At 32.7% G+C, this 14,958-nt stretch overlaps 1 long non-coding RNA gene across 1 annotated transcript in view; it reads left to right on the top strand.

The window, feature by feature from the left end:
- The window catches only part of LOC113496486, a 109,398-nt gene extending 94,790 nt beyond the window's left edge, over positions 1–14,608 (top strand). Inside the window, exon 3 of the long non-coding RNA XR_003400823.1 lies at positions 14,529–14,608. This is a non-coding gene — a long non-coding RNA (uncharacterized LOC113496486). The remainder of the gene's footprint in view (positions 1–14,528) is intronic.
- The last annotated feature ends 350 nt before the right edge of the window (positions 14,609–14,958 follow it).

The following is a 14,958-nucleotide window of genomic DNA, read 5'->3' as shown; positions in this document are numbered from 1 at the left end:
AGATGAGATCAATGTGAACTAAATGCAACTTTGGGTTGAGTGTCACTACGAATTCTTTTATCTTGAAGTAGCATCGCCAACATTACCGAGCTAAAGACATAGGTATATACACCTATCGTAAATAAACACAAAATCATATTACGGCATTCTACATTTGAACTTGAGTAATTTTAGTACACCAATAAAAATAAAAATAATTTAAGTTCCTTTGTTTCAAGAATGTACCGATTACGAAGTAACATTTGCATCAAAAGAATAATAATAAAAGTATTAATAGTTTATGTTTCTTTTATTTTAATTATTGTCGCGCTAGGTCTACATTAGACTTGAAAGAGAATAAAATGACTGATTTTGTGAAAATGATTTAGTTTCGAAAAAATATATTATTGCTCTGCCAAAAGTCTTAAGATAAATAGCGTGATGTTTTTTGAGTAAATTGATGATCGTGCTGCCTCCTACTCAATGGGGTGAAAATACACTTCATAATTGTATTACATGATGTTACGGGTGAGTCTAAAAATTTAAAACATTACTGCTTATGCCGCCTGCATAGTAGCGTTATGGTTTTTGTATATTTGTTGTATCATGTGTACGATAAGCTTCATGCGAAATTTGAACGAAACATATTCAGTAGTTTATGAGATAATTTGATATTTGTGTATAGATATAAAAGGCTCCTGCTCACCCCCTGTAACGAAAAGCGAGATAATAAGTAAAAAGTATGTTGACCGGACCTCTTGTTGATGTTCTCTGAAAATATGAATCAAATCTATCCAGTACTTTCCGAGATCTTTCCGGACATACATACAGACAAACAGACAAACAGACAAACAGACAAAAATTCTAAAAATCATATTTTCGGCATCGGAATCGTTCGTAGACCACCCTCCAATTATTCTTTTTTTTAAATATTCAATGTACAGTTTTCACTTTTCTACAATTTTATTATATGTATAGATTCGAAAAAATATATTATTGCTCTGCCAAAAGTCTTAAGATAAATAGCGTGATGTTTTTTGAGTAAATTGATGATCGTGCTGCCTCCTACTCAATGGGGTGAAAATACACTTCATAATTGTATTACATGATGTTACGGGTGAGTCTAAAAATTTAAAACATTACTGCTTATGCCGCCTGCATAGTAGCGTTATGGTTTTTGTATATTTGTTGTATCATGTGTACGATAAGCTTCATGCGAAATTTGAACGAAACATATTCAGTAGTTTATGAGATAATTTGATATTTGTGTATAGATATAAAAGGCTCCTGCTCACCCCCTGTAACGAAAAGCGAGATAATAAGTAAAAAGTATGTTGACCGGACCTCTTGTTGATGTTCTCTGAAAATATGAATCAAATCTATCCAGTACTTTCCGAGATCTTTCCGGACATACATACAGACAAACAGACAAACAGACAAACAGACAAAAATTCTAAAAATCATATTTTCGGCATCGGAATCGTTCGTAGACCACCCTCCAATTATTCTTTTTTTTAAATATTCAATGTACAGTTTTCACTTTTCTACAATTTTATTATATGTATAGATTTAAGAATCGAGGTTAAAACATACCATACGGGAATTTAAAATCTTTAAAAATAAAGCTTCTGCAATGGAACTAGAATGACACTCAATACATACTAAAGATGATATAAGATTTACTTACTACGACACAGGCTGATACCAATAAAGCTAAGAAAGGCAAAAAAACACGATCTACGAAGAACTTCTATATAATTTTCCCAGCCCATTATTATATTCGCCAATGTCACGGTAGCACAACGAATTCTTGATCGCATTTAAACATCAAAGTTATCCCACAGAGGCATCATATGATGGCTTTTTGTTCGCGTTTTTCTCATCGGGATATACAATATTAGATTTGTCTCCCATTCGAACCGCGTTTCTTTGTAGACATCGAAATCATAAATCGTTGTACGGTCAGTAACAAAAGACTGATAACAAATGTTAACTGTCATTTTTTTTTTTGTAAAGTTTGTATTCAGTCAAAAATTTTTAATGACTGGTGTTTGTTCCTTCGTTTTCAAACTGCCTATCTTAGTACTAAGTTTTTCTGTTTGAATGTACCTATTCATTAATATCTATTGCGAATCGAATAGTGTTTGTGGACTTTTGTTGTTGACTGTACAGGAATGACTGAGCTGAATTCTCTTACAAATAGGTTTCAAGGTCTAAATGTCAAAGAAGTAATATAACCGCTGAAACAGCATTTTTTATTTTTCTTCTTTTTTCTTTTTTAAATGTAACATTTCTTTTTGAACTATCAAAGGTTTGTAATTATGTTTAAAAGTAGTAATCACAAGAAATAATTAGTCGTTCAAGTAATATTTTATGACGTCTTATTTCGATTAAAATATTAATTGTTCCTTTTGAGTTGAATATAATTTAAAAGAATCATTAATTATTTCTTATTAATTTCCATTTCAATATCAGTAATTGAAAACTTATAAGGCATCATTAATAATTTATTTTTCTTTCTTTCAAAAATTAATTATCTGAGTTTTGGGATTCAGTAAATGAGCGGTCATTACTACTAATAGTTGGTGTTAAAGTCCCGCTAAAGTTTGGAGGTCACCAAACTCATTTGTTCATATGTTATCATCATTCGGCCATTTGCTGTGCGCCATATTGTGCCCCTTTTATTGCCTAACTTAGCTCCTTTGCCGCGCTCATGATTTGTGCGAGTTCACCATATAATACCATAATTTGTATATATCGTGGCCCGTTTAGTTCAAAGCGTGCACGGCGTGTTTTCGACTAGACCATAAATATGCCACAACTCTAGATTTATTGAGGATTTAGATGGATTTATTTAATATAGTTATTAGTATTTAAGATGGATTAATTTTTAATGAGTGGTAATTGATGTAATGACAGTCAATTGATACCGTAAATTCATGGAACTGTATTTACAAAAGGTTCCAAATATAAGCCGTGCTCAAAAACAAAAAAAAACAACTTTAATTTCTAGTAAATACTTTATAAGCACACTAAAGTTTAGATAAACTAACAATTTTAGAGAGTAACCTTCTATTGACCGCTCAAAACACTACCCTTTTTTAATATGTAAACATACATACATCAACGTCGTCAAAGTTGATAAAGTTCCTGGAAAAACATCTCTCAAAAAGGCGACTTGTCCTTCACCAAATCCCGGGAGATGGCCCACATTCGCGCCAATTGTTGAAATAAGGCTCTGTCTGCGAACTTGGTGCAGAGACTTGGTTTTATTTTTTATACTACGACTCTCGTGTTATTTTGTAACACGCATAGAGCAGATATTCTATAGATTTGCTATCTGATGTACTCTATAAAGCCGTAAGTTGCAAAACGAATGAAATATCATACAAAATACTTGTGGAAACCCTTATCGTTCTTATCCTATTTATAAATTAGATTTTACTTTTTCTAGCCTAAATATTTTAGAGAATGAAATAACTGGTTAGTTGACCGAATATCTGACAAGAAGTGATACATTTTAATATTTTTATATAGCTTTTGCGACGATGTGCCATTTTTGATACGCTAGGTTTCAATATGTCTACGACGATACAAGTCACTGCAGTCAGCTTGTTAGATCGAATCTTGGCGTCTACTTAGAACTATCTTTCAAACATCTTTTACTATAAAAAAACACTTTTAACTCTAAAAAATAGTTTTTAATCTTCGCTGAACGAATTTATACCTTTTACGTAAGAGCCAAGTACAATTTTACCTTTTAAGTAAAACCTGAAAAATATATGCAGACAAATCGCGTTAAAAACTTCGCAGGCTTGTAGTGACTACGAGTGAGAGTAGAACAAAGCTCTTGATGCAATTTTAACATAAACACGCTTTAGAAAATTATTTACGGCGACGTAACCCAGTTTGTGTCTAGTTTATATGAAGTTTAAGATTTTCGTACACTGAGACGATATGGGGAGGAGACTTGGTTTCAATGAAACATTTTTGAAACCTCAAACTGACTCAGATCAGGATGTCGCAAAATGTCATTCCCATGGAGCAGAACCAGCAAGAAACTCCATCAAATAACAACAAATCAACTATTCTAGATCACAAACACACATCACTTTTGATCTCAATTAACTCAAAGATTGACGCGTTTGTCTCTAGAGTATTATGACCATTATTCATCACGCTAGATACAATCATCTCTCGTGGGACGTATGCTAATATCGTCATGATTAATTAATCTTGCTAACCTTGCATCGAACTGAATATTTATAATTAGGGCGCTGTTAGTTCGCTCAATTAGGCAGGATATTTGATATGTATTGGTTTCGGGTTAGTCTGACTAAATGCATTATTATGTTTAGGTATTGCTGTTCTGTGGCAACGTCTTGTTTCGAAATGCAAACGTGCATGTTTGTGATTATTCTAGTAAGAGTCTTTGGAAAATAACCGTTCAAGGGCGAGTCGGACTCGCGACAATGAGAGTGTTTCGTACAGTTGTGCTGAAGAAAAATCAGTTAGGCGGCAAATATTTGAGCCAAAATCATTATAGCATACCGCAACTACTCGTAACATTGCTTAACGTTGTTTATGAGATGCCTGTACTAATATTTATGGGTCATCCTCAAATTCATTTGTCGCACAAATGGTTTGTTATTCTCAAAAAATCGTTGTAACAATTATTTACATTGTTTTAACACAAAGAACTAAACAAAAAGTCCATTGGTATTTTCTTTATATCTATGATGTATCGCAAGTTCACGATGAATTGCCTAAATAAACAACTTCATACCCAATACGATCCCAAATAACGTTGCTCCCAATACACCACAAGTCTGAGCAAACATAATATAGCTAAAAGGGTTTCTAAGCCCTCAGCTCGTAAATAATTACTGTAGTGTTAGGCACATTCTTAAGCCTGGTTTTACCACAGCCAATAGGCAAAGGAATTCGCTTAAGCAGTTTCGGCCTACAATAATCTTAATTAAATATTAGACCTGAATTATTTAGGCGTCTCCTAGGATTGCTAATATTGAACATATGCCGTACATCTTTGTGATATTAGGTAATACCAGAATGTTATTTATAGTGAGGTCAGATGTGGTAAACATAGAATTTATATTAGCTACACCCTGTGTTTTAGTGTTACGTATGTTGGGGATTAATACCGTCTGTCTCTCTAGCTAAGTGAAATTACTACGATCGGATTGATAACATTCTGTAAATGTAATACAGAATTTTCCAAGACACTAACTTTGAACTAGGAAAAATAATTAGCATAATTAGAACTATCATTGAATTTTGAGTCACAACCGTATTTATAGGATGATGGCTGTAGACTGACTTGGGGTAGCTTGTAAGGAGTTATCTCTGAAGGAGAAAATGCAGAATCTGGGCTGAATCAGCTAATAGGTGAAGAGTGGAAGCTATAACAGCTCGCTAATGTTAATAGGAAACGCTCAATGTCAATGTCACGTGACATTTTTGAGCGAAATGTAATTTTCATACATTTGAGCGTTATTTGCTGACGTTAACGATTGTTAAAATGTCACTCGGCTACAATATTTAGAAACTTATTTAAAAAGCAGACGCAGTACGTAGCTGCGTCTTTTAAAAGTTTTGGAAGTGGCTGCAAATAGTTTAATATCGTAAAAATGACACTGAAAAAAAAAACATTGCATTTTGTTAAAGGCATAGCGTAAATAAAAGTAATGCTGTTAATTTTCCGGGACAACAAATTTAACTAACGAAATGAAATGCAGAACTGTAAATAATAGAAAATGGACACATGATTTTAATAAAAAATACGGTCTAGTGCGAGGTGCGATATCGAAGGTACCGTAAAAATAGTATAAAGAAAAACTTCATAAGATAATAATGCCAGGGCCTTTTTGCTTCAAAGAAGCAAATAACATTAATGTTTTGATAGTAACTATCGTGAAAATGATTCATTATTAAATGATCTGACGCCCTGAATCCCGCCGCATCTGACGTATGACCTTTTCATCCGTCACTTAAGGTGTGGTAATTTTAACTTTCTTGCTACCCCGTTTAATCTGATGACAGACGGACAGTCAGACATAGAGATTTGGTAATAGGAAACCGTTTTAATCCTTTGGTACGAACACCTATAAATACATAATTATAGTGAATATACGCTACAGAGGTATTAAAAAATACACACCAATTAACTTTTCATGATAAAATTTCAACGTTCAAATAATATTCTAAAAGGCAAATTCTATCAATTCCATTGAAATTCACTATTTTATGACAGTTTCAAATCACCCTTTACAATATTCCCTTAATCATCACGTATGAAGCCGGCATGAAGAAAAGGCTTATCCCATCCCGGAATCCGTATTCAGACCTAACTCCTATCAAATAATATCATAGAGTAGAGTACCCTCAAGTTATTAGTGAATAGCGAAACTTTAACAAAGCTCTATCATTAAAAGGCCCCATTTAACTCCATCCCGATATAAATCCAAGGATTAATAGGACGATGAAATAGTAATACCGTAATACTTAGCATTTTTTATTGGACTTAGTATTCTCCTTTAATTAAAATAATACTAGTCTTCTTCGTTAAATACTGTGCTCTATTGTCCGGCTTACTGATTCCGTTTTGTGATAATTAGTAGATACTGCGCGCTTGAGTTATATTTAAGCTGGCAACGATAAAAAATCAACTGCTTGGAGAAATGTTCTGAAGAGGAAAATGTGGAGAATCTTGTACTTTCAATCGACATAATTGGAGGTTTGGGAATCAACCCTTTACAAAAAGGGTTTAGGATGTGTTTCATGATTGACATTATATTGATTTTCTTTCTGATGTTTGTTGCACGACATATTGTGTGTTTTTGTTAATTTCTAGATAAAATAAATAGTTTTGTTTTATTTTGAGAAACGATAGTGCGTACTTTAATCTTGAAGCGATTGCCGTCCTCTTGCACATTTCTTCACAATAATAGATGTTTTACCTAATGACAGAGTTTAAATCGCGTATATAACTCAAACATAGGTATTCTAACACATTCTTGAGTAATTTTTCAGGCGTCCTGTTTACATCACAATGCCCTCTTTCGATGTTTTTGGCAAGTTATAATGACTTTGAAATACGCGAATTTATTCTAAAAGTCACTGTGCGTACGGACATGGACTCTTGAGTCCGACAACCATACCACTGGGCTATCGCTGCAATCGATGAAGACCAAACTTATAATTCACAACTTCAATACACGTAACTTACCAAAACCCACTTTCCACAAATACAAGATTTTAAACACAACCTGTATAGCTACCTACTTAAGTAAGGCAAGGTATACAGGACGTGCTCAAAATTTAAACTGAACCTAAACATAATAACGTCTACCGCTCCTAATGATTCATTAGAAATTTAAACTTTGAACAATACCTACGAGAAGTTTCCGAAACTTACAAAGGAAAAATTTAAAGTTACTCTTACGAGATTTTTAATTAATTAGTTGTTAATTTGTCTTTGTTTAAACTTTGTTACCTAGAAGAATATCGCTGTTATGACAAGATAATTAAAAGTTTATTTTATAGGTATTGAAACATGCTGTCAGTGACATTTACCGATTGAAGGATAAAGATAAGAAATATAAATCGCTATAAATAGCTAATATTTTAAGCTATAATTAGACACTGTATTTATAAACTAGAATTAAAGAAGAAAAATCACTATTTACTTTTTAAACTGCGGCCCTACCGCCGCGTTGCAGCTCATGATTAAGGTCTCTCTTAAGTTCAACTAATCGGGCGATGCCGATAAAGACTTGAGGGTAAACCGGTTGTATTATTTAAGTATGAATCGTCTTCACATAAGTTGCTTAAGTTGCTTCACATAACAAAAAAAAAATGTCAATCAACTGTTTTTTGAATTACCAGGAACCGCATATCTTCTATGCTTAATATATAAAGCTGAAGAGTTTGTTTGTTTGAACGCGCTAATCTCAGGAACTACGGGTCCAAATTGAAAAATTCTTTTTGTGTTGAATAGACCATTCATCGAGGAAGGCTTTAGGTTATAAACCATCACGCTGCGACTAATAAGAGCTAAGATACAATGGAAAATGTGAAAAAAACCGGGCAGGTATACCTAAATAATAACTTATATCTTCTACCCACGGGGACGAAGTCGCGGGCAACAGCTAGCTAGTTAATAATAACTGTACGTAAATATCATATGTACGTGTGATATGCATTAAAAACTGAGTTTCACAAAAATATGATATATTTTATTCGTAGTTCTTTAACGTTTCGAATATATATTTTATATTTGGCATTTGGCGTCGGAAATGTACCACTGAAATACAGAACCAGTGTTCCGGGCACGTTGTAGGATTAAGTATTTGCCTTGTACCAGTTTATGAATAAATAGTGATAGCAATGTACAAGTTTAACAGAAAGATTTTATGAATAAAATGTGCGGTTAAAAGCTTGGCTTTGGTGGATTTAAAAGGTAGTAAATATCGTACATTGACATTAATACATGAAAAGATTTACGTCTGTAGCGACAGTAAAATTTAGAATATTTTAGTGGTATGAATCGTTTGAAAAAAGGTTGGTTTCTTAGTTTTGTATACTTAATCCTAACTCATATAATACCTCACTTCTGAGTAGGTACTTACAATTTATGAAATAACGACATTCCCTATAACGTTCTAAAAGAGACTGAATTAACAAAAGAATAAATACGAAATTGCAAATAGCACGTTGGAATATCAGGAATATTCGTCCGAAGTTACCGTATTAATTCGAGAAGAGTCCGTTTACAACTGTTTCCCGAAAACTTCGTATTTTGTTCTCGGATTTCCGAAATTGAAATCCATTTAAGTCATGGAGCAGCGTTCGTCGTATGGCAATTGTTTAGATCAGTTACTTTTCTGGCAGTTTCGTATCGGGATTTCGACGCTCAGCTCATATATTACGTGCATAACTGTTTTAAGGGTATAGTAAGGCGAACAAATTGTTAAATTCCACATGATAACGAACATGAAAAAATTAAACTAAAAGCTTTTTACTTTCGACAAAACTGACCACTGAAAGAGCAACGAAGCACATTCAACAGATATCCAAAAATAGTTTTTTTATGAATTTTTCATTCAGACTGAAAGTTTCATGAACATGTAAAAGTGATAAATTATAAGTTAGATTGAAAAAGTACTGCAAATGTCATTTGGCTTCGGTCGTTTCCTCACAGAAAATGAATTTCAAATAAATTTAATTCTCCACTCCGTTATAAACATGAGGATGGTTTTGAGGGCTTTCAAAACAACTTATTTAATTTGTGTATAAACACGTTTTCGAAACGAGGTTATTGTCTGGGACCTCATTGTTGAGTCACGCGGCACAGAGAGAGGACACCTGAATTTTTAAATTAATTAATATAACAAATTAAATAGTCAACGCTGCAGTGTGGCAGTTTAAGTTTGGAATAAATAATAGTTATAAATTCCAACAGTGTTTTATTTTATTATTATATTTTTTTGGAAATCTTTGTTGCACCCCATAATGACAGGATTTGAGGAAGATTTATTTTTCTGATCTATCATAATCATCTGATCTGTCATTTTTTTTGTAACGTAATGCTTAATTGACTCAGTTTTTTATGTTTTGTGAGACAAATATTTAGTTGAGAACAAAGACGAACCATTATTACACGCCTATTTAATTTGTTTCCACAGTAAAGTTCAAATTTCAAGTAGTTGATTGCCTCTAGATAACTGAAAGAGGGGCAATTTCTTATCGCCCACACTTTTATTAATTCAGGTATTAAACTTCGTATTGCAGGCAGACCCCTGCTACTCAACAGGAACAGAAAACAATCTAAAAAGTTACAAACTTCACAAAACACGGTCAGGAAAATGGAGCAACACATCTTCCACTTTACCTTACAAATTCAACCCAAAATTGCACAAAACCTTACCTATAAAGCATAAACTTTACTAAAATTAAGTTTAAAATAAAATAAAACTAAAATTTTAGACGGCATTTGTTCGTTCTGAATTTTAAGCGCAAAACCAGTCTGGAAGTTTGTTTAGAACTAACTCGGGGCACTAAAAACGGACAAGATAAAGTATTGTTGGACGAGAATGGTTTATGCGTTTTACTGGTGCATGTTTTGTTTCTTTCAATATTTATTCGGACGGCCGCACCGTGCAGGTTGTGGTGGAAACGTGTTCCTTCGTTCAGAATTTCAGATGTATTGAATTAGCTGCTCCGTCAATTCGAGGTATCGGTTATTTCTCGGTGTTACGTGAGGAGAGTAGTATAGTAAGGTTGTTGTTATTTTTTTGAAAAGTTGCATTTACATATAGGAACTTTTTAGACATTGTTTCTCTTTTTATTTGAAAACAACTGAACGTGGTTATCGGTAACTATATTAGAGACTTTTTTTATAGTAAGTATCGTGAGAATGATTTATTATTAATATGTAACGGTTTACTAACGCATAGAGTTAATAATCTAGTCGGGCAACCCCGATAAAAACGCGTGAGTAAACCACTGCATCATTTAATAATATATTAGAGACAGTTCAGGTAAATTCTCAAAGAATGCAACAGTCAAAAAATAAAAAAAAAGTTTATCTGCCAAACGCCAACGCACTAGGTAATCTTTGTAGTTTCTTGTGTACAGCTAAATAAGTGACACCATTAATTTCTAAATACAAAAGACGTTTCATCTTATTTCGTAAGTATAATAACAGACATTAAGGTTTGACAGGCTGACGACAAGCGTCCATCAATAATCCCCCCTCCGCTCCTAATAACACCTGGCCCAATACAAATGGGAAAAAGATTAATGTGAATTGTTGGTCTTAATAAATCACGAGATCTTATATCCTCAACTTGCAAACGTTTGGAAGCCAATCGAACCCGAATTTAAGTTCGTAGTTTTAAGAACAGGTCTTTTTGTTAGAAAGTTTTCTTTTGTTTACAAATGAAACTCTTTTATATCGACGTCATTGATGGATTATAAAAAAAATGTAATATGAATAATTTTATGCATCACATCATTTCGAAACAAAAAACAGAGATTTTTTAAAAAAAACTTCTTTTTTTAGGGAATTATTTGTCTTCAGGTTAAGACGATTAGATAAACAACTAATATAAAAGACAAAGTGGACAAACCAATATAGAATTATGAAAGTAATAGATAACTGCTAAACACAGAAATAGCAGATAGCAATTAAGACCAAATTACTACGTGAGACAACTCAAAGGCTGGTGTAGCCAATTACAGCAATTAACGTTTGTTTGCGACTTGTACTAAATTGATAAATGGCTACAATATTGTGTCTGTCTGTTGCGATTAAAACATTCGCCGAAGTGCTATTAAACTTCGAGTTTTGTTAGTATTTGTTTTTACTTTGACGTCGCTCGATAGAACAATACAAGTACCTTTTATTTGGCTTGTTTAATATTATGTCTTCGAAAAATCTAGTCAAGTTTGAATCGCGTCACTGAGGGTTTTGTTCAAATAGGCTAAAGATAAACAATTTGGCTAGGTGAAAGTTAACTGGTACGATCGATGCCTAACCTTGATTCAATATCTTTTTTTTTGTATTTTTTGATAAAGAAGCAACAGAAATACATAATCTGAAAATTTTACTGTTTTGCTATCACAGTTTATGAGATACAACCTGGTGTCAGAGGGACACCAGTACCTCGTATTATCGTTCCATTTTTATCTTTTTGGTGACCCTAAAAAATATTTTACAGGATGTTTTCATGAAATTCATTTGCCATTTAAGCACATATTGTCATTATTATATTTACTTTAAAGTTGTAATTGCCTCTTTAGTAACCTGAAGCTTTCCAGTATTTTCTTATCTTGTAAAGACCAAAATAGCTACAAAATCAAAACTCAAATAACTTCAGTAGGTACGTGTAAAAGAAAAAAGACACCAAGCCGAGAGCGAACGAGTTAATAAATCCTAGTTTTCGTTCCGATGACAAAATTGCCTTTTATTCTTTTCTAACAATACAATACGGTGCCGTGCTAAGTCATAATTTACGAGTTTGACCTGCACTGTGCAGAGTAGGTCTCTTCTGATATACGATTCTCTTGTTTTGGCAAAAGTTGGCCATGGCTTAAATTTAAAACTATTTAGATAAAAGGGAGGGCTGAGAGTGATATGATTTTGGTGGTATTTTTCAGTTGAATTGTGTGAGAGAAAGTACGAAAATGAATTTATAATGATAATATCATACAACGTCTTCTATAAATGATAGTTTTCTTTTTTGATGTAATATCAATTGTGATTTAATAAGCGACAATCGTAGCAGAAAAAGAAACAAAACTAGATATATTAAGTACTCGTCCAAAAACTCTCTATTTCTAATTTTTAATTTTTCACCTTTAGGAGAAAAAAAAATAGTATGTCAAACCCAGACCAAACTTTCGATATATTTCTGAAGGGTTGGCAAAAAGAAGGAAGGAAACAAGGTTGTTTGACCTTCAAAACTTATTAGCCTGATTTTATAAATAACAAGATTTTCGAGTTTTCTTTTTAGTAACTCTATTTTATTCATAACAAGAGACAATCTGTCAGTATCATGATAAAATCCACACTAAAACACACAACAACTCACTCCCATACACACACATACACACCATTGATAGTATAACAAGCTTTCCGTGTCCTTATTTAATTACACAAATGAGAATGTTTACAACATAAAACGACGTTGATATAGTACCTGACATTAATAAAACTGTGTTTAGTAGTTTTAGTGCAACGTCACACATTTTATAATGCAATAAACATTGTTGTGTTAAGTGACTGATGAAATATGACTAAGCATGATAATCTGATTTTCAGCGGAGGTTTTATGCGGTTTTCTATAGGATATGGAAATTGTACTATTTTTTTTTTTTTAAATTAGGGCCATGTTTTATAACAACTTTCGTGAAAATAAGAAAAGATGCTACGGTTTTCTTTTATCAGAGCCTATTAGATACCTATCCTTAGCTTCCAATCAAATTTGTTCTCAAAAATTTGCAATAAACAGTTTTAGTACTCAAGGGCTCTCTCTTTTTCCCTAGGAAAAGTTACACAGTTGAAATTTTCACAGATCATGTATTTGTGTTGCCGTCAAAAATACATATAAAAACTGAGGCTTAAAACTGTAGGCATTTTCAAAATTCAATACCTACCATTGCAGCATTGCATGAAATATTCACACGGTTAAAAATATCATAATATTTCTGAAAACCCAACCCTATTAGATTATCCAGCTACTTATAATACCAGATGAAATATGATTTACATAAAATTATATCTTTAGTTGCACTATGAAGTTAAATATTAGATTGCGGAGGTAGCTCATAAAAATACTTGCAGCATTATTTACAAAAATCCAGAGGTGGAGCCAAGACCGGGTTTACGTACAAATACAATTTTTCATTTTCCTCCGGGGTTGAACAAAGAGGAATTTTAATGCAATTTAGTAGTCGCATTGTAGAGCAGTTGGCATTTTTAAAGTACATGCCTTACGAAAGGTGTCACGTACAGAATGGACCTAAAATAATTACTTACAGCCGAGTCACTGATATAAGTAAAGCCTGAATTTTTAAAGGGGCCTAAATAACGTGAAAGGGTCTACATTTTTCACTCATGTGAATCCTTTATTTTTAAATGTATAATGAAACTCGAAGGTAGAAGTTTCTTTCTTTCTTTCAAAAATACGTACTCGAAACAGGATTTAAAAATACTAGATAGAATAATTTAATCTATTACTTTTAATAGGAGACATCACTCACATAGGTATTATAAAATCCTTTTTTATTTTTCACATTTTAGTATGTCGAAAATCAGGATATTGAGAAACTACAAAGAATGTAATTAATAATTGGTCACAAAGTGGTTTTCAAAAAGCTGCCTTGTACGTATGTACACCTGAAGTAAGTCCTGAAACCCCAAACCAACACGACAAGTTCAACATCATCAATCACCTTATCTAAACAATGAGATGAAGTGTCGCTATTCTTTTAAAGCCTTAACAAAAAGGTTTTATCAAACATTTTTTTTAAACTTTTAATTGCCAGTTTGTCGACGTAAATCGCGCTTGTTTTCCCGTCTTACAAGACTTGCTCGACGTAGACGGCGAAACAAAATTAAAGTTCTTATTGTGTTTTTCGTGAAAGTAGAGTTGAATACATATAATGCTATTCTTGCTCCCTACGGTTAGATTTTATACTAGACATGCTGAAAGGATCATACCAAATTAAATTCTCACACATGACGTCTTTTAGGATATGTTTTATTTCAAGAGTAATCAAATTTGTTCATTTAAAAATACTTTTTTATAATTGTGGGCAAAACTCACTTCTAAACATTAGTTAAAACATTTTTTGACAAGTACAATAATACATACTGACAAAAGCATAATGAATAAAAAATGTTTGTATCGAAATATATTATTTATAAAAACTAATATCAGTTTTAAGTCTATCAAATGGGTTCTTAACATTAAGTAAATCTAACGTTATACAAAGTAATAAAGCTATAATGTATTTTGTTTCAGTTATCAGCAACGTTGCTGGTGTTTCTTCACCTTTCGATGCACGTCGTCGATGAGGGCCATGCGGTTAATCCCAGTGAGTACCTTTAAATCAAACTAAAAAGGTTTTATTTCAAGTAGGTATTTCAAGCTCTTTTAACATGTGGCAGTATTGAGTCTATGTGCACTATGAGTTCCAATACGGGAGAAGAAGAAGCCAACGGAAAGAATTTATCCATAAGTTACTCTTTTAAAATAAAATCAAAGAATGTTTTATTATTTCATCTTGAATTGGATGTGCGTAATTCATGGAAAATGTATCATCTTTGTTTGTTTAAGACTTTTGACCAACCCTTATCATTTGTCACATTATTGAGAAAACTTGAGTTTGCTAACAAACATAGCTAGACCAATTGTTCTATTTTGAACTTAACACATTTTACAGAACAACGGT

The sequence above is a fragment of the Trichoplusia ni genome, chromosome 8 (assembly GCF_003590095.1).
Source record: "Trichoplusia ni isolate ovarian cell line Hi5 chromosome 8, tn1, whole genome shotgun sequence".
Taxonomy (NCBI): Eukaryota; Metazoa; Arthropoda; class Insecta; order Lepidoptera; family Noctuidae; genus Trichoplusia; species Trichoplusia ni.
The sequence above is the reverse complement of the archived record's forward strand: the minus strand, read 5'-3'. Positions and strand labels throughout refer to the sequence as shown.